The 18,079-nt window shown below is 42.6% G+C and overlaps 1 protein-coding gene across 6 annotated transcripts in view; it reads left to right on the top strand.

Annotated features, from left to right (window-relative positions):
• The first annotated feature begins 1,885 nt into the window (after nt 1-1,885).
• Nucleotides 1,886-18,079, top strand: part of MYT1L (myelin transcription factor 1 like) — a 308,892-nt gene continuing 292,698 nt past the window's right edge. For 2 of the 6 annotated variants that reach the window (XM_061460733.1, XM_061460727.1), the window contains exon 1: nt 8,524-9,115. The gene's annotated coding sequence lies outside the window, so the exon portion shown is untranslated. The other 4 variants (XM_061460728.1, XM_061460729.1, XM_061460732.1 and 1 more) reach the window with 4 other exon arrangements.

Here is an 18,079-nt window from a genome sequence, read left to right as displayed (position 1 = left end):
TCTTTGCTCCACAGAACATCCGATGTGGTGCCCAATCGGCTGAGAAGGCTGCACAGACGTCAGTGTCTGTGCGTGTGTGTGTGTCTGCACAGCCAACTGCAGCTGGAACCTCCATTAGAGGCAGCCCTATTGATTTCTGGCTCACACTGCAGCAGCAGGGCTAGAGTGCAGGGCGGGGGGAGAAAAAGGCGGTGTGTGTGTGTGTGTGTGTGTGGAGCGGAAAGTAATCCCAGCGGCTTAAAAACGGGAATTAGGCACATCGGGGTGTAGGTGCATATGTACAGCACATACATGCCGGTTTCCAGAGATATGCTGCTGAGCTGTTTGCTTAAAAAATCCCCACCAAAGCCAACAACAAAAATCCCCAGGCAGAGTGACCCCCATAACTCAGGAACCAACAGTCTCCCCAGGTTTCAGATCCCGTGCATGCACGGATTGATGTTTTTTGATGCTGATTTTGCACACTGTTACTATTTTAGCGAAGGCTACAGGAGATGAGCATTTTAAATGGCTCTTTCTCTATGCATGCGCTTGTCTGCTTAGGGAAGATGCAGGGAGAGCTTGGGGGGGGGGGGGGGGGGGGGGATAGGAATGCAGCTTGGAATCTGTCAAACAGTGCAGAAAGAGCTCCAGGAAGTTGTTCTGCGTCTGCTGGCAGTCATTTTCTCGTGATGCATAATGCACAAGGTGCCATTGCAAGCTGAGGTGCAAAAAAAGGGGGGAAAATGATGTTTCTGGTAGTGACTGAGCTTTCCCCTTCCTCTGAGGTTTCTTTCCCAGCTAATATCTTGTAATAATTTATAGCTGCATGATAATACGGTGTCTTGGTATTTCAGCACATCTGTGAAGAAAATCCCTGCAAAGCAAGTGTGTCTTTTGACAATCACTGTGTGCCAGTCTGGCAAACTCTAGCTGTGAGCAGTATACAAGGAAGGGGGGGATACCCCCCATCACCGTTCTCTGTTTAGGGGGTGGGTGAAGAGGCGACGGTAATACCTTTAAAAACCCAAAAGGCGGTAAGCCATTATTAGCAAAAGCTATATTGAGCATGCTTGCCAGACAGGCAGCGCAGCTCAGCTCTAGTTCCGCCCAGACATGTGCCTTGCCATTTTCATTTTAATCAGTCTGCTCAGGATGGCTGCTGATTCATTTTGCGGGATGGCCCCCTGGGAGCCAAGGTGGAAGCCTGAGGCGAGCTGCTATTGCATCAATGCAGCACTTCACATCAGACACAGGGACGGAAGGAAAGGCTTCAGCAGTAGATTGAGTTCAAAATACCAGCCTCGCTATTAAAAAACAAACCAGCCCCCCCCTCCAACAAATAAAACCGCTGTGGAAGTAATAATAATTAAAAAAAAAAAAAATTAGGAAAACCCCAACAACACCCCCACCTCCACCCCCCACCACCCCCCAATCATGAAATAAACCACAATTAGCGAAGAAAAATCTCTTCTGCTCTTTCCTTCCTTCCCTTCATACCATGGAATCACTGGAGCTACCATTTCTTTTCACAGCTCGTCGTTTAAAAAGAAAAAGGACGCTCTCTATTTCTCTATTTACCTGATAACTAGCTGGGGGTGGGATACCTGATTTAGCTGAAGACTTTGATTTGTGGGATTGACAACCTTATTATGCAGTGAGCTTATTATTGATATTATTCTGCTCTCGGTTGCCATGACCACCTTGTGAGAGACATTCAATTTTCTCTCTTCCATCATCATTATCTATGAGGCCATCTGTTGTGGAAAATGAATTCAGCCTCATTTGCATGACTGATAAGCAAATTTTTTTTTTTATCTATTTAACAGAAGGTCATATGCCGGGGATTTGGAGCTGGTGAAAAAAAAAAAGTGGAGGAAAAAAAAAAGGCATCTCGAGAGGATGAGTGGGAGTGCGTGCATTAGAGGATGTATGTGGAAGTAAAACAGATCCCTCAGGCCTGCTAGCCTATCCTACTGCATTTGTCATTCCTGCCAGGGCGACATTTTTTTCCCCCTAAGCTTCTGCACACTAAAGAGAGTGAGAGCTTTTTCCCTGCAGTCTTCTTGAAGCCCCCTGACTTTTTTTACTCAGTGTTGGTGGGTGTATTTAATTTTTTTTTTTTTTTTTAATTTCCTGGAACATGGGTTATCTTTTCAGTGTTCAATGAAGAAAAAAGCAGCCTTTTCTGGGTCTCTGTGGTATGCTTCTTACTCCTCATCCTTTCAAAGTTGTAGTAAGCCAGGGTGTTTCTTAACCATGCTGAAATGTCTTGTTATGTTTAACTTGTAAATGGTTAATGGTGCAGGTTTGGGCTGTGTTTTGTGCAGGGTGGGGGTTGATTCTTGTAGCTAACTGGAAAGATTACTGTGATTTTTGCAGTTCTGTAGCTTGTACTTAAGTATCCATTGTTTGCTCTTTTCAAGTTCTTCTGGCAATACTGCTGTGCAGTCAAAATTGTACTCGGCTGTAGAATAGCTGATAAAAAAATCCTAAAGTGTGTGTTTACTATATGAACGCATAATGTTGCATGCATTAAGCATGTTGTTGTTTATATAAACTTACTGCATGTTGGACAGTACTTGTTTGATATGGAGAACCTGAGACAAAAACTTCACAGATTGGAATGCTCAATGACAGCAGAATACAATTAAATAAAAGATTAGCAGATCCTAGGTTTTTAAACTAGAATGGTGTTTGAAAACGATGGATTTGTACTTTAAAGAGGCACACTCGTGTAGAATAGCATTTTGAAAGAACACTGTCTTCAGTGTTTCATATCTCAGAGTTTTTCTTCAAAGGGAAAAGCTTTGTAAATAAGGGATGGTTAATTCAGTTAACTTTGAAAACATCATAGCTTATACTTCCATTTTTAAATAGTTCAGATAAATAGCACTGTTGTCCCTGTACATTTAGTGCAGAATTGTTAATGTATTATTTTAGTGCTGAAAAGTAAGAGTAGAAAAGAAAACAGCTTAGGTTAGTAGAAAAGAAAAAAGACTTTGTCTCCTGTGGAAGAGATGTTACACAGGCTTCTTTTATTTGTCACTAACAAAGATGAAACTTAATGGAACAGAAACATGCAATTTTCTTCTGAGTGCTGAACAACGTGCACAGCTTCCTCTATGCAAAGAGGAGGATTTTTTAAATGTTTTCTGCAGAAGTAGTGTGTGCATGAAAAGTAACAGTTTTACACGATAAATGCTTTGCATGGTTGCCAATACTCCTTTTAAAAATAGAAAAGGAGATATGCAGTACTCTCTTTCTTGCAAATAAATACACTTGGATTTTGTTTATAATCTACAGGGAATCTCTTTTTATATTTTGTCCTTGCAACAGAGAAATGGTCATGGGTGGAAAAAAGTTTCACTTTTACTGAAATTAGCTGGAGACCAGATCACTGACTTGTCTACATTAAGTGACTTTCTCTAAATTACTTGATTAAAATTCCTCTTTTTTTTTTTTTTTTTTTTGCTTTAGAAAACACCCCGCAACTGATCCAGCATTAACCTGTCATGATAATCTATTGCTAGTAGTTGTTTAATGGGCACTTTTTTCTCCTACCCCTCTGATTTCAGAGAGTATATTTCTTGTAGATTTTCTAAAAAGGAATAAGATTTAATACTCCTTTGACATCCGCCATATTTATCATGCCTCTTGGTATTTGCGGTGGAAGTTGGGTCACAGAACTAGTCGCACACTCGGAGTTCAGTACAGTGCAGCTCTGGTGTTGGGTGGTGTGTGTGTGTTTGAAGCGGTGCGAGTTTCCTCAATGGACTTCAGCTGGAAGTAACAGGATACTGTGTATTAGCAGGCTGTATTATAGTGCTCAAAGGTTGAGGGCTCCGTCTTATCCCCTCCTCCCCCCTCCACTTCAGTTGTCAGCATCTTCCAAAGGCTGGCAAATAAAGCCTGCTAAAGTTCGGGAAAAGACTAATGGGTAACACTGTCTGTTCCCTTCCCCTGCCCCCCAAAAGTTAATTACCAAGCTTGGTTGGATTCCTCCTTGCCACCCTGACATCTGACTGCTGCTAATTCACTGATTAATCTCATTAACGTGATTAGAGCAGGATTTGGAGCTGGCTGCCATTGTTCTGCAGACAGCGCCGCGCAGCCGGGGCGCCGGCCGCCCCAGCGCGGCACGGGCCGTTCAGCACCGGGAGCTGTCCGCAGCCAGCGGCTCGACGCCGCCACACCCCCTTGCCCCGGCCCCTGAGCTCCCTGCGGGCACAGCGGGAGCGGCGCTGCGCCGGCCCAAAGGGCGATGCGGGCAGAGCTGTGGCAGCGCATCGAATCTTTGCCTCGAAGTACTGCTCCAGTTCTTTTGCAAGCTGTCTCGGAGTGAGGTTTATTTGGTCGCAGAGATCCTTGAGACAGTGCAGTTTAAACAGCACTTCGCTGCAGTCGGGCACTTTTAACTCTCAGAATGCGAGGGACATTACAGGTATTGCCATGCTTAGCCAGACTTTCTCTTCGCGAAGAGCGCTTTGTTGAGCTAAGCGCTTTAATTTGTCTTCTTTTCTTTTTTCTTTTTTTCCCTTTTTTTTTTTTTTTTTTTTTTGTGCAAATAAACAACGTACCCATCTTATCACCTCAACGTTACGTTTGCCCTCACCGTCAGCACGATTGTGCCCGAGGTCTTTCCTGCGTCTGCCCTGCAAATCCTACCTCCCTCCTTTACCCCCTAGTTTTCCGGAGTGCGACAATAGGAAGCATTTTATCGATCGAAACTTGATCTTTAAAATCTTTTTGAGGTTTCACTATATACATAAATGACTTTTGCAGTTTGCAAATGCAACAGTGTTCTGTATTCAAGCTTGCAGGTTAGAAGGTTTTAACTCAGCCTAGGAATAGCTTCTTTAAAATAAGGCACTTGACACAGCATCAGGGCATGGTCTGCTCTGCCCTGTTTGGTATTTTGACTTTTATTACCTAGAAGTTGCATTGTTATCATTTAATAGCTGCCAATCGCACATGCGCAGTAACTTTTTCTTTCTTTTTTTTTTTTTTAATAGCTCCTCTTTCATTTGTATTCTTTACGAGCATGACCCTGTACTGGAAACTGAAGCCACACATTAAACTCTATTGTGTGAGTAATTTGCCAGGACGAGCAGTGAACTCCTGCAAATCACTAAATTAAAAATACTTCTAAGACAGAGTGTCCTGCTGAGGAAAAGGTGGGATCTGTTAAAGAACAGTACATTTTGAAAAGATTTGAGTATAGTAAATGTCAGTGAAACCTCTGCAGCCATTAAAATCTATGGACAAATAACAATTTACGTTCAAAACTGCACTGAAACCGAAAAAGACGTTTGCCTTTTTTCTACAATAGCTTTGACTTCCACATAGTTTTTCAGTCACTGATAGCATATTCTCAATAGGGTTTCTTATTTTCCTTTCGTTTCCTTTTCTTCCCGTCTCTTTTCCACCCAAAATCAAAAGCCCAATGAGTGAAGTATTGTCTCCTTAACTGCCTTGGAGAACTATACGTTTAAAGGATATATAAAATAGGAGTGTATAGGAACAGGTTTTAACAGTGACAGCCACAATATGCAGGCCAATTAAGGCTGCTCGTTAGCGAGTATATTCTTGTAATACTCCTGTCAAACTGAAATTGTACTCCCTTATTGACAGTAGTGGGTTCTTCTAATGCTTGAATTCTGCTTTCTGTGTTTGCTTAATATTTCAACTCTTGTTAAAAACTGCTACCAGCGGGAAAGCGCAAGAAATGGAAGGTTTTCCAGAATACTTTACCTGAAATTTGCTAGCCTGGCTAATGTAACCTTCAGGAAAAATACTGTGCTCTCATTAATGCTGCTTAAACCTGACCTGCATATCCTTTTCCCGATGTATAGTGTGCGTTGACGAGACATAGGCTGGGGGAGGGAGAATTCAACCCACAACATTAAACCCATACCCTAACGTCTTGTAGAGCATAATTAGGCCAATGAATCACTAGTCTCCCAATTTTATTTATTCTTTTTTATTTTTCTTTTTTTTTTTTTTTTTTACACACTGGTATTTTTGTAATTGTTTCTAATTTATGCTGCCCCTCCTCCCCCCTTAACTCTCACTAACACAGGATTTATATACTTTCTGCCTCAAAGCAAGCGTTGGTTTTGTCATCAGTGAGAGAAGCACCAGGCCGTTCCTTTGTGCCATCCCCAAGGCTGGAAGTGATGATGAGGGCTCTTTCCCCAGCTAAATCACCTTTTACAAATCTGAAAACACCTGCCAATGACGTGTGTGCCACATAGTCCCCTTCACTGTCTTACTAAGGCTAGCCAGGATCCAACATGAGGAGGTTAGCTTTATTAGAGGAAAGAAGACAAGCCGTGACTTGTGAAACGCGAATGCATCTATCCAAAGTTTCTGCATGTAAACCCTACGTTAGGAAAGGACGAGATCCATTTGGGGGGTGCCGATACCCCTACACGCTCACAGAGAGGCGGGTTCGTCCCCAGGTGTGCGTGTGCTTCTCAGGCTACATAGATTTGGGTGGAAAAACCCCAGGCTGACATGCCCTCCCCCGCTGCGACGCAGACATGGTAGCTCTCCTTCCCGTTGCGAGGAGGCTCCTCTCCACCCCACCCCCCCCGCAGGCCAGACCCGCTTCCCCCCGCCCTTGCGCGGCCCCCTGCGCGCTCCCCATCCGCACCTGCGGCTCGACTGCGCCGCCGTTCCCGAGGGTTCAGCGCCTTGGCCTCGGGGGAGCCCAGCGAGAGCGGGGAGATGTAATCAGAGATGACAGAAAAACTTAAGGGGGAGGGGGAAGGCAAAAAAAAACCCCCAAACCAACAAACCAACAACAAACCCAAAACCAAAAAACACCGAACCACGAGCGCGGGGGGGGGGGGGGGGGGGGGGCGGGGGAAGAGACACGTAAGTCCTTTTTTTTTTGCTTTCTGAGGGAAACACTGCGTTGTCCACCAAAAGCATGGAAGTCTTGAGGGCTCTGCTATTGTTAGTCCCGACCTCAGCAGGCTCTCTTCTGAATCCCTGTGGCGAGCTTCCCTTCCAAACCACCCCCCCCCTGTGCTGCCGTCGGGGTGCGGCGGTAAATCTCCTGTGATGGCTCGGGATGCAGAGGGCTGGTACGCGGGGGGGGGGCTCGCCCTGCCTCCAGCCTGCAGTGTGTGTGGTTCCTGGCAGGGCTGGTGGGGAGGGAACGGTAACCTCTGCAGTACCCGGTATGTCTGGTCTCCACCCGTCAGGCAGCAGGCTCGGGGGGGATTACGTTCCAGGGCTGGAGAAGGGTGTTCCCTGTGACTTTTGGGTCAGGCTACCCCGCCTCTGTGGCGGGTAGAGGGGTCTGCGCGCGGGTTGCCCGCACCGAGCACCGCCGCGCAAGGGGGAGGAGGGGTGCGGGGCGGAGGGGGCTGCAGCAGCACAATGGCATTCAGGAGGGCAGCGTGCGTGTGTGCAGGGAGGGCGCGGGCTGTAGCTGGGCGCTGGCCAGGGTCCTTCCGTGCCGAGCGGCCGGACGGGCAGGAGCCTCTGCGATGCCGGGGCTGGCAGGGCGTGATGAGCAGTGCCAGTGTTCGTGCCCGTTCCCTTGCGGGTGGTGCCGCGGCCCCGCGGGAGGATCGCAGCCCGTCACGCTGCTGCCGAAATGACATTTCGGGGACAAGTTTAAAGGAAGTGGCTCCCCGCTTGTCAGGGTACTCCCGTTGCAGGGGCGTCAGGCTGCCCGGGGGCAAGCCCGCAGGGAGGCTGCCCACGGGAGGGGGGCGCCGGCGGAAACCTCCGCAATAGTGTGGCGAGGCGGTGAGGTGCCTCTTCCCAGTTATTGTCTGCGTGACACGTTTAGTAACGCGGTCCCTGAGTAAGCGGAGGCAGCGGGAGCCACAGAATCCACGTCAAACTGCTAGGGAAAAGGCTGTGAAGGGGCACATGCAGATCTGGCCCTCTCTGCGTGAGGTTCCTTGTTTATGTTTGGGCTGTTGGTCACATAGAGCTGAGCCGCTTGGGTCGCTAATGGTGTAAGGCTGCTGATCTTCTCCCCTGGAAATAGTTCATTTCTTTTGTTTCAAAGGGGAGAAGATGGTGTGAGCAGGTAAAATAAGCGAGGCTTCAACAATCCCGATGAATTAACACCATAAAACCTGGAGTGGTACCCCAGCTTCAAAACAGTAATGGTTTCCAATCATGATTTTATTTTAAAGACACATTTAGAGGGCCAGATATAGTTGTGTTTTTTTTCCTTTTTTTTTTTTTTTTTTTTTTTGGGGGGGGGGTGGTGGTGGGAGAAAGGGGTTGTTCTATAACGGAGACACCATTTTACGCCGGCAGCCGCGGCAGGGGAGTATTTTTCGCGGTTTGCTTTCCGGAGCTGCGGCGTTTTGTGTTTCCCCTCTATTCGGTGGAATACAGCGCCGCCGGGAGCCCGGCCCGGGGTGCCGGGGAGGGCGCGGAGCGCGGCCCCAGCCCTGCCCGCCTCCCGACGCGCCGGCGGGGCTGGGCCTGCAGCTGCGGCCGCCGCGGGGCCGACAACTTGGATGCGCGTCGCAGTGCTTAAAGGATGCGGGCTGAGGCGGGGTAAGTCAGCGGTCTGCTACGGACGCTGTTCTGCGGCAGTAATGTGGTCTCTGAGGGAACGCGGGCTTGATGCATGCTGCGCTGCCGAGGCTTCCTCCCGCCCGTCGCCTCTCTGCTGCTCTTAAATGGAGGTTACAGCTGATCCGTCAGCCACAGAGCTGCACGCATGCCCGTCTTCTCGGCGTTCAGTGGTGGCAACTTATTAATTTCTGCCTTCGACTTCAGGCCCGTTGGTTTCCTGTCTAAAAGCATTATTACTTTTGTCCATATGGCAAAATAATTAGCATACAGATGAGAAGGGATCCTGCCTCTGAGCCTCAGTCGCAGGAGAAGATGTGCAGTGGAAAGTTGATTGGATGAATGTAGAACAAATGGTGGGCGTTCAAAAGCATTAGGAGAATTTTGTTGTCGTGGAGCAGGTTTGTCAGTTCTCTGGTTGAATCTCGTAAGATGGAAGGCAGGGCGGCTGGTGCCGAGGAGATGACTGCTTGACAGACTGGCCTACTTGAAGGTGCACGTTTGGACTGCATGCGTAGATAATTCATTTGGACTACTTTGGTTTGCAGTTCTACGGCTTTCCCTTTGCTATTCCCTCAAGGTAAATATCACGGTTGTTGTTTGCAGGGCACTTTGCTGTTGTTCACAAACTGATGGAAAGTTCAACTCTTTGGGCAGTTAACAAAAGAATAGCTGGGGTTTGTGTTTCTCCTCTTCTCCCACCCCAGCTCCTCAACACATCCTCCTGTGCACAGAGCTGGAGGAGGCTGAGCAGATCAGGGCTCGATCCTGCTCCCCCTGAAGTCAGCGGGGAGTTTTGACATTGCTTCCAGTGAAAACGGGATCAAGCACTCAGTGGTTGTTGTTTTAATAACGACTGCTGGAAATGTCAGATTTCTGCTTCCTATTTTCTAGCACAATGTGGGCAGACCTGTAAAATTAGCAGCTACTGCTTCAATGAAAGCCCAGATGTGATTAGTTTTGATTGGTGTGGTGTGCATTTTCTTGGCTGAAAGGAAAAAAAATGCTTATTTAACACAAACTTACTAGTAATGCTAAAAGCTGAAGTTACTGATTGACAAATTACTAGTGGTTCTTTCAGCTCCAAATGCGTGTTATATACGTGTCCTTATAAAGGCTTCTTTATTGAAAGGAGAAATCAAAAGAAGAAGATAAACAAGCTGTCTTTGAATTACTTTTTTTTTTTTTTTTTTGCCAGATGATAACACTGAGTCAGACTGGAATCCCACTTCTTGAACAGAGCATCCATTGACACGCATTTCTTATATAATCCTGATGCTGTGTATAAAATATGGAGCTTCAATTTAGTTGCCTTTACTTTTTTTTTTTTAATGTGGTCATTTAGGAATATTTTATCCAATTTTAATGATTCTTAATCCCCTTTAAAATGGTGATTTTCATTTTAAGTGACCTAATTTTGAAACTGCAGTTAAGGTTGGGGTTAAGTAGAAATTATTACCCTTTAATTGTCTTTACATACTTCTTGTGACTGTTGTAGAACAGTTTAATGAATGATTTGCTTTAATTTGAGAGGTGTGGGGTTTTTGTAACCTTTAATGGTGCTGTTTTGGAGAACAACAGCACACAGTTCCAAACCATATTTAGTTTTTACCTCTCTCTTTTATTTTTTTCAATTGACATTTCAGTGTTGTGTGGTAGTTTCTTTTCAAAAATTACCAAACAAATAGAAGTCTTTGTCATGTCACTCTGCAAACAAACAAAAAAAGATAATATTGGAAGAAACTGTTAACCCTTATTGGACAGTCAGCAGGTACTCCTGATGATTTATCAAGGTTCAAGTTTGGAATGATAAGGTTAAACTTGGTTGCTGTGCTGTAGTCTGGTGATTATGTCTGTTTATACTTGTTTTCAATGTGACACATTTAAAAACAATTGAGATGGCAACATAACACTCCTAACATTAGAAATACAGGCTGATGTAAGACTATGCAATAAACCAGGGGTTTTCACTAGGAGAAAAGTAATTATTATATTTTTCTAAAAACCACATTGATTTATCAAGTGAAACAAAGAGAAGAGTAAATAATTACAATGAGTAAATGCAGAATTCAGTATATTTAAAACTAACCTAGGAGTAAATTCAATTTTGTATGTATTTTACATCCTGAACTTTCTGGAGAGTGAATGTTCCTTTTTTCTCCCCCATTATGTTAACCAACAAGGGCAATAGTTAAATGCTAAACATTTGCAGCGGTTTCTTTGTTTTAGATTCAAATACCCAGTTATATGCCCACATTTTCAAAAAGGGCATCAGTTTTATTGTAGTAGTTCTTAGTTCATACTATGACTGTTGTTTTACTCTACAGCTTTGTATCCTACATATTATAGAATTGAGCAACTGTGTGTTTGGAGACAAAGACAATTAAGAAAGAAGAGGAGCTACTTCAGTGTATTATGTCTCCTGATCTGTTAAGGACCATTTTTGAGGGTGTCTCTTTTTTTTTTTCTTTTCCCTGTTCTTTTCTATTTTGTTTAATTTTTGTGTTGAGGAGATAAGTTATGCAAAGGAGTATTTAGATTGCATACACATCAGTGCATACACTTATATGGCAATTTATTAGCTGGGCATAGAAACTTTGCCATATGAAGAGCAAACACAGTACTGTTCTGAAAACTATTCTTCTGCACCAGTCAGGCTTTTATGTGAACTGCAAAAGAATGAAAATATAATTCCCATCCGTGAGCACTGTCTTGGGAAATCAGCATGGGCATTTCTTTTCAAGTGCATTGCACAAGCACATTTATAAAACAGAGTTCTCTGTGTTAGAACCTATTTCTTGATGAACTCTGAACAGATATTATTTTGTTGATGATTCAGTGGTGGAAAAGTACTTTCTTATTAAATGTGTATGCTACTTATGGAAATACTGAATTTAATATCCATTTCCCTGGACTTGATAGATGTTTGCATCATGTTGATCAACTTTCAATAAAGATGTGAAGTTGTTGACAGTGTAGTACAAGAAAACTTTTGGGTTGTAGACTGCTTATTGACCTTTTCTTTCTTATAATAGGAGTGATGAGAAATCCTAATAAGAGTATCAATGGTGTTTTTACCACAAAGGCAGCCGGATTTCTGTGGAATGAAAATGGGTGCAGACCAAATACCATCACCTTCTTCACATATCCTAGAGTAAAAAGTCACAAGGAGAGCAAATCAAAGCTTTTGTGGGCTGTTGACGAAGATTATCTCTTTAGAATCCTTCACAGCACCCTGACTATTTTAGCCATAGAGGAAAAAGCAGCAAAATGTAATGAAACTGAAATGAAGAGGGGACGTCTTCTGTTGAGGGGAAGAGTGGAATGTGGGCACAGGCAGCCAAAAACCACAACAGAATTTTTGATCGCTTAAAAGGGATCATACGTTTTGTTGGAAAACAGTAAACATTATTAGATCAGATTTAAAATCTGATCTCAGGTTAGGTTTGCAATGTATATACTAGTTAAATATGTTTGCATGGAAGCTGCTAATGTGGAACACAATTTCCAAGTAAGGAAACTAGCCAACTTGGTCGTGGAAATAACTAAGGCTGCAGGGTGCCCCATAGGGATTCATCAAATCAGGTCTGATATAGGACTGTCTGGTAGGCTGTAAACATTCAGAAATCAGTGTTGGGTCTGCCAGTAGACCCTTTGGTTTGCTGGAAGTCCTACCTGCCTAATGCATCTGGGCAATTGGTTTCAGAAACTGGTTTCCTCTGTGTTAAATTTTGTTTATCTTGAGGGTTCATCATAACCAAATTGATTATAGCTTTGCACCAGGCAAACCCATAAACATCTGTAGGATCACAGATTTTCACCCAAACCAGCACTTGGGGTCTATTATTTCGTGAAGTATTAAAAGTCTGCATCTCTCATACCTTATGTCAGCATGGCATATTTTAATCAGGAAGTTGATTAAAAAGGGCAGAATATACTATGGATGTATGTTCACTTGGCAGAACTTCAGCTGCTTCATTCTGAATCTGGAAAGTGCTGTCCATCACTAGGTGAAGTGGTGAAGAGAATCAGTGCAAAGCAGAGGTTTTTTGCAGATCATTTTCATGATGTGTTTTAAGAAGGCTGCTGTGTTGTTTCTACTTTGCATGAGGCGGCTGCTGACCCCAAAGGAAAGACAATGAGTTTTGGATCAGGCTTGTTGCATCTTTTTATAGAGTGATAGGCCAAACACATTTCTCATGCGTCTCCAGTGAAATCAAAAGAAAACATCTCACCTATGTTTTTGTAATTAATATGATTGTTTTCAGGCAGAATGTAATGGATAGTATAGTAACCATGAAAAAGGGTCAGAGCTCACTGAATGGCTAATTTTTTCCAGTGTCTCCGGTGATGTTTCACATTCCTCCCCACCTCTCCTCCCCCCCCCCAGTAGAAACAGCAATACATACTGATTTACTGCCACAGTATTTATATTACGTATCAATAGCTTGTTTTATTTTTTCCAAGGGAAATTCCCTTTTCTCCTCCTGTCTCTAGCCAATACTGAGGATATTATCAAGGGAATAAAATTTTATGCCTAATTTTAGTGTTCCTCTGCCTAATGTGGTGTGAATAAGTACCATGTTACGGCATTTAACCTAGTCCATCTTTGTCACTTCCTGAGCAGTTCCTCAGTTCAAATAAAATAGTCAAAATGCTGAAAGAGAAGATATCCAAATTTTGTTGCGAGGATAAACTGTAGGGAGTGCTTTTTCTTTCACTTGGAGTAGATGCTCTGGCATTCCTTCTGGTGCTGCAGCAGGGCATTCTCTTGCATTAGGAATACTCTTGAAAGGGGTTCCCCAGGCCTCTTGTGATACTGTGAGTCAGTGGCTCATCCCTGTATTTCATCTCCTTCACCAGAATTAGTTGTTAAATCAAATGTCTCAATTTTCAGTGCTGGTGATTTATTTTAGTTACATTTTCAGAGGTACTAGCAATTCCTCTGTTGGTGAAAAGGCCAGTGTTTAAATGTGAAACTGTGTTTCTATCAGCTTCAGGTACATTGTGGCTGTCATGCCCTATGCATAAATATTCAGGATTGTTTTTTGGGTATACACGCACATATTTAGGAATAAAGCTGTTATGTCATAGAAAACGATGAGGTTGAGTGCAGGGCTGTTTATTTCCTGTGTGTCTTTATAGTGCTCTTGGCATGTCTAAGACAAGTTGTTATGAATTTGGAATGGTATTTCTGCAGTGTCTTGGTTATGCAGTGTAGTTTGATTTAAAAATCCACAAAACCAAACTCCTTGGACTTGGAGTTGATACTACAAAGGAATGCCTGTGTTTTTTCAGCACATGCACACACAGAGTCCATTCCGGGTCTTGCTAGGAAACACCCAGAGTTTATGCAGGTCAAATTAAACTGTCTTCACACATAGAAAAAGTTGTCTGTTACAGCAGTGGTGGGATGTGTGCAGGGGTGGTACGTTACTTATTTACTGAGAGAAACGAATTTACTAAATTTGTTAAGAAATTCATAATCTGCTGACCCTTTGGCTGTGACTAATCCAGTCACAATCTCAAATTCCAGTTTTCATCAAACTTCAGGTTTCATCACTTTCTGCGATGAAAAAACATTCTTCTCAACTTTAAAGTTGAGAAAGTGCATATTTAGGTCTACCTGAACTTAGAGACATTACTCTGTGTGGAGTTACTGGACCTCCATATTCTGGACAATTGTAGCATGCTTCTGTTCTCACTGATAGTATTTGCAGGCCAGGCTGCAGAATTCTCACAAGAACTAAGGTGATTTTTGGATATTTGCAAGTAAAAGATGCAGACACTGTGATGAGAGGAATGAGTAACAATGTCACAGCAGGGAAAAAGAATCGAACATTTGAATAAAAAAGAAGCTGCCAGTGATAAAACTGAGGTTCTATTGACCAATATACAGAATCTGATGCTAAAGAAAATTAGAACTCAATGGCCATTGGATGTATGACCTCAAATGAGAAGAAAAAGAACCTCAGAAATGGATATGGACAACAAGATTATTGAGAAGGGGTACACAGAGGAGTCAGGAGGCATACCTGGATGGAAGTCAGGAGTACTTCATGAGCTCCAAGACCAGCTGGAAAAGCGAAGGAAACTCAGGTAGGTTTATTTCCATGTGCTACTTCTGCTAGTCTGGTTTTTCTTTTTCTCCATTTTTAAAAAAAAAACTTTCTTCCACAGCCCTAAGAATTCATCCCTTCCCTTCAGTTCTTCTGTCCCTCTTTTAGAATAGTGTCTAATTATAAAGAGATAGAAAACAAGAATGCCTTTGCCTTTCAAATAGCCAGTTTATTGTAACAACAGTCCTGTATGCACTGTCAGTCATAAGTAATAATTAAAAAAAGATAGAATAGACGACAGCCAGTATTCCTAAATGTGCACTAAATGTACATAAATATATGTGGGCATACAGAATGTCTGTGACTAAATATCAGTTCTTTGCATGCAAGGGCAAAACCGACTGCATTGAAATATATAACCTTATTATTATGCCATTAAAACAGAGGGGAAGCTTCAGCCTTTGCAAGCAGTCTTGTAACAGGTAACCAAAACAGAGTTTTCTGTGAATAAAATGTAGACATGTAGTATCAACCTTCATGCATGCAGTCCCTTTCTTTCTGAAAGGAAACCAAATTCAAAACATTCTTTATTATTCAGGGAAAGAGAGACATTTTGTTGTTGGTTCAGAGAACCTGGTCACTGAATTAAACAATAGCAGTTATTCATTTCCAGTTATGGATTTTCAGGTTGATCTTTGCATGCACATCCCTTTTTACTTAAGGGCACCATCAGCATTTTCCAGCATGTATTCTTTAAACTTCAAGAGCGAATATCTGGGAAGGCCTGTTTTACTTCTCCATTTACAATGTGTTACTGCCTCACCTTTATGAGCTCTGAAGAAGTGCTTGTTGCAGAAAGGCTGGTAGCATGTCTGGGTGAACTCCAGCTGCTCTGAAGAACCTTCTCAGGAGTTTCTGTACTTTATGAACAGATTATTGCCTGTTCAGTCATAGTTTCTGCCATGTTTTTACAGCTGGTGTATGTGGTAGTCCATATCCTGTATGCCAGCTCTTCAAAAGGTGATGTAGCCATCATTGAAGGCTTTCTAAACTTTCCATCATGAGACTGACCCATTTCATATTTTATGAGATAAAACATATGTGGGAAAGGATGGAGATTTTCATCTATGACCTTTCCAATCTAACAATGCCTTTTTTTGTTGTTGTTGCTTATCAGTGACCTTGGTTGAAGAGCAGATGATGATTAGAAGAAAGAAAAGAAAGAAAAAGGGTAGATCTTTTCCATAGGTCTGTTTGGCCTTTGTGACACAGCATGCTGGCGAAAAGGCGTACTTGAATAGTTTACCTTGAAGACTGAGCATCCTGATTTAGCAACTGTGCAAAGCAGCATGGAACAAAACACCCAGTCATTTCTCTGCAGCAGCTACTGTGCTTCATAGACAGCTCTGCAGAGTGGGTCTCAGCTCATACACCATGTTTCTTTACCTCCCACCAAGAGCCAGCACAGATTGCCACAGTGTTAATTCCAGCCAACTCCAGTGGAAATTAAGGGCCTGTGATAAGAGTGCACCTATGTTAATGACTCATGCACCCTGCACTTCTTATTTTTCATTTTATATGCTGTTTGTTACAGTTAATAAATTCTTATTTTATGAAAAATGTGATGTATTTGTTCTGTTTAAAATACTGATATGGAACACCCTTTTCCTATACTTCTTGCCACATTCAATAAAATGTGGTTAGGCTGGAATTCACATTTTTAGGAGCATAAGTATAGCTTGCTCAAATAGCAGAACAAGCAGATTCAAAGCAGTACTGCCAGTAACACGTATCAGAGTATGGTTCTGGGGCTTCCAGAAATTGTATTCAGATTGACTCCTGTAATTGCCATTTTGTGTTCAGAATCCCCATTCTTTGTACTCTCAATGAAAGCATCTTCATTTTTGTTTTTAGAGTTGTTTTTAATTTATCAAATACACACCAGAAGCCACTGAGCAATTCCTGCGTCTTTGTTTCCAGATGCTGGCTAAATCACTTCAGAAACTAGGAAAAAAAGGATAGAGCAGCTTTTTGAGCATTACAGTTAATAAATTAACTGTATAAATACTGTGGTCTAAGAAACTGTCTTTGGATTACTGTATAGCAGAAGAATTCCTAAAGTTGTGAGCTCTACATAGGTTTCATCGTTTCACAGAAGTTAGTGAGCCATCATCACTTCATGCAGCTACGTAGAAGTCTCACTTGTAATTATGTACTTGGAAGTTAAGAGAAGCTGAAATGGGATACCTTGCTTACCAATTTTCTTGCTTTCCTACACTTGGCAAGAGTCTCAATTCTTACACTCATAATAATCATGTTCACTGTAGATCTGTCAACACCACGTTGATGAACACTGGTAGCATCAGGGTTTACAGGTTCCCAGAGCCAGTATGCCACTAGTTTCTCAGTGTATAAAGGCTTTTAAATTTGAGGCATTTGCATTGAAAGGTTGTTATAAACTGAGTACACAATTACAGGAACTGGTATTCCAATCTCAATTCTCCAGTCTTCCAATCTTAAAGCTTTGCTTCTGCTATTCAACATGCTAGATTTATACCATGATTGTTCCAATGGCTAAATATCATGAGTCTAACTGTGCTTAACCAGTTGGAGAATATGTGTACTTCACGGCAGATTATATTTTCTGCCTTCGTTATCTACTTCTCCTAATTTTTCTCTCTTTTTGAAATATCTGCTGATAAAATTAAAGCTCTGCACAAACAAGGAAAACAGACACTACCCTGTGAAGGAGACAAGAACTCCACTGAGTTATATGTTTCTAATGCTGTTATGGACTGAGTATGGAAAACCAGATACATGAAAACAGGAAATAAAGGAAGAACCAGTGGCTCTCAAATAAAAAAAAAAAAAAAAGTACAAGGAAAACAGGAACAGGAATTTGGGGAAGCTGAGCCTGAATTCTTAAAATTGCTTAGGCAGAATTCTGGGCTCCCACAGTGCATTGCCAAGTATTTCCCTCCAAACGTCTGCAAATTGCAGCAACTCTCCTGAATCCCAAAATGCTTCTGTCTAGTGGAGTCATTTATGGAGAACACTTCATTAAGTGCCTCTATAGAGTTTAAGGAGCAGCTGTATGAACTGGTTTAGTTTTAGGCAGTACTGTGAGGTTCAGGGAGCTGGACTTGATGATCCTTATGTGTCCCTTCCAACTATTCAGTGATTCCAGACAGCATGAGTCCTAGAAAAACGCATCCCTAAGAGCTGTTCAGTGGCATGACTGTTACTGGGAAAGGCTTCTACTGTGGGCTGGATTTTCAACTGATTGTAAGAGAAATAGAGACCTTTTGTTACTCATATGTAGTATTTTGATGTAAGGATGCAAGTAAGTCAGGAAATTCCACCTGTCCCTCGTTTTTGAAGAGAAAAAGATTTGAGGACTGGAAACTAAGAAAGCAGAATCTGTAGCTTTCCTGAAAAAATTGTTGTTGATACATATTATGACTTTTTGTATATGAGAATTGCCA

The sequence above is a fragment of the Pezoporus flaviventris genome, unplaced genomic scaffold (genome assembly GCF_033815535.1).
Source record: "Pezoporus flaviventris isolate CSIRO_AGI_PZ_B2104156 unplaced genomic scaffold, CSIRO_AGI_Pfla_v1 ptg000031l, whole genome shotgun sequence".
NCBI classification, from domain to species: Eukaryota; Metazoa; Chordata; class Aves; order Psittaciformes; family Psittacidae; genus Pezoporus; species Pezoporus flaviventris.
The sequence above is the reverse complement of the archived record's forward strand: the minus strand, read 5'-3'. Positions and strand labels throughout refer to the sequence as shown.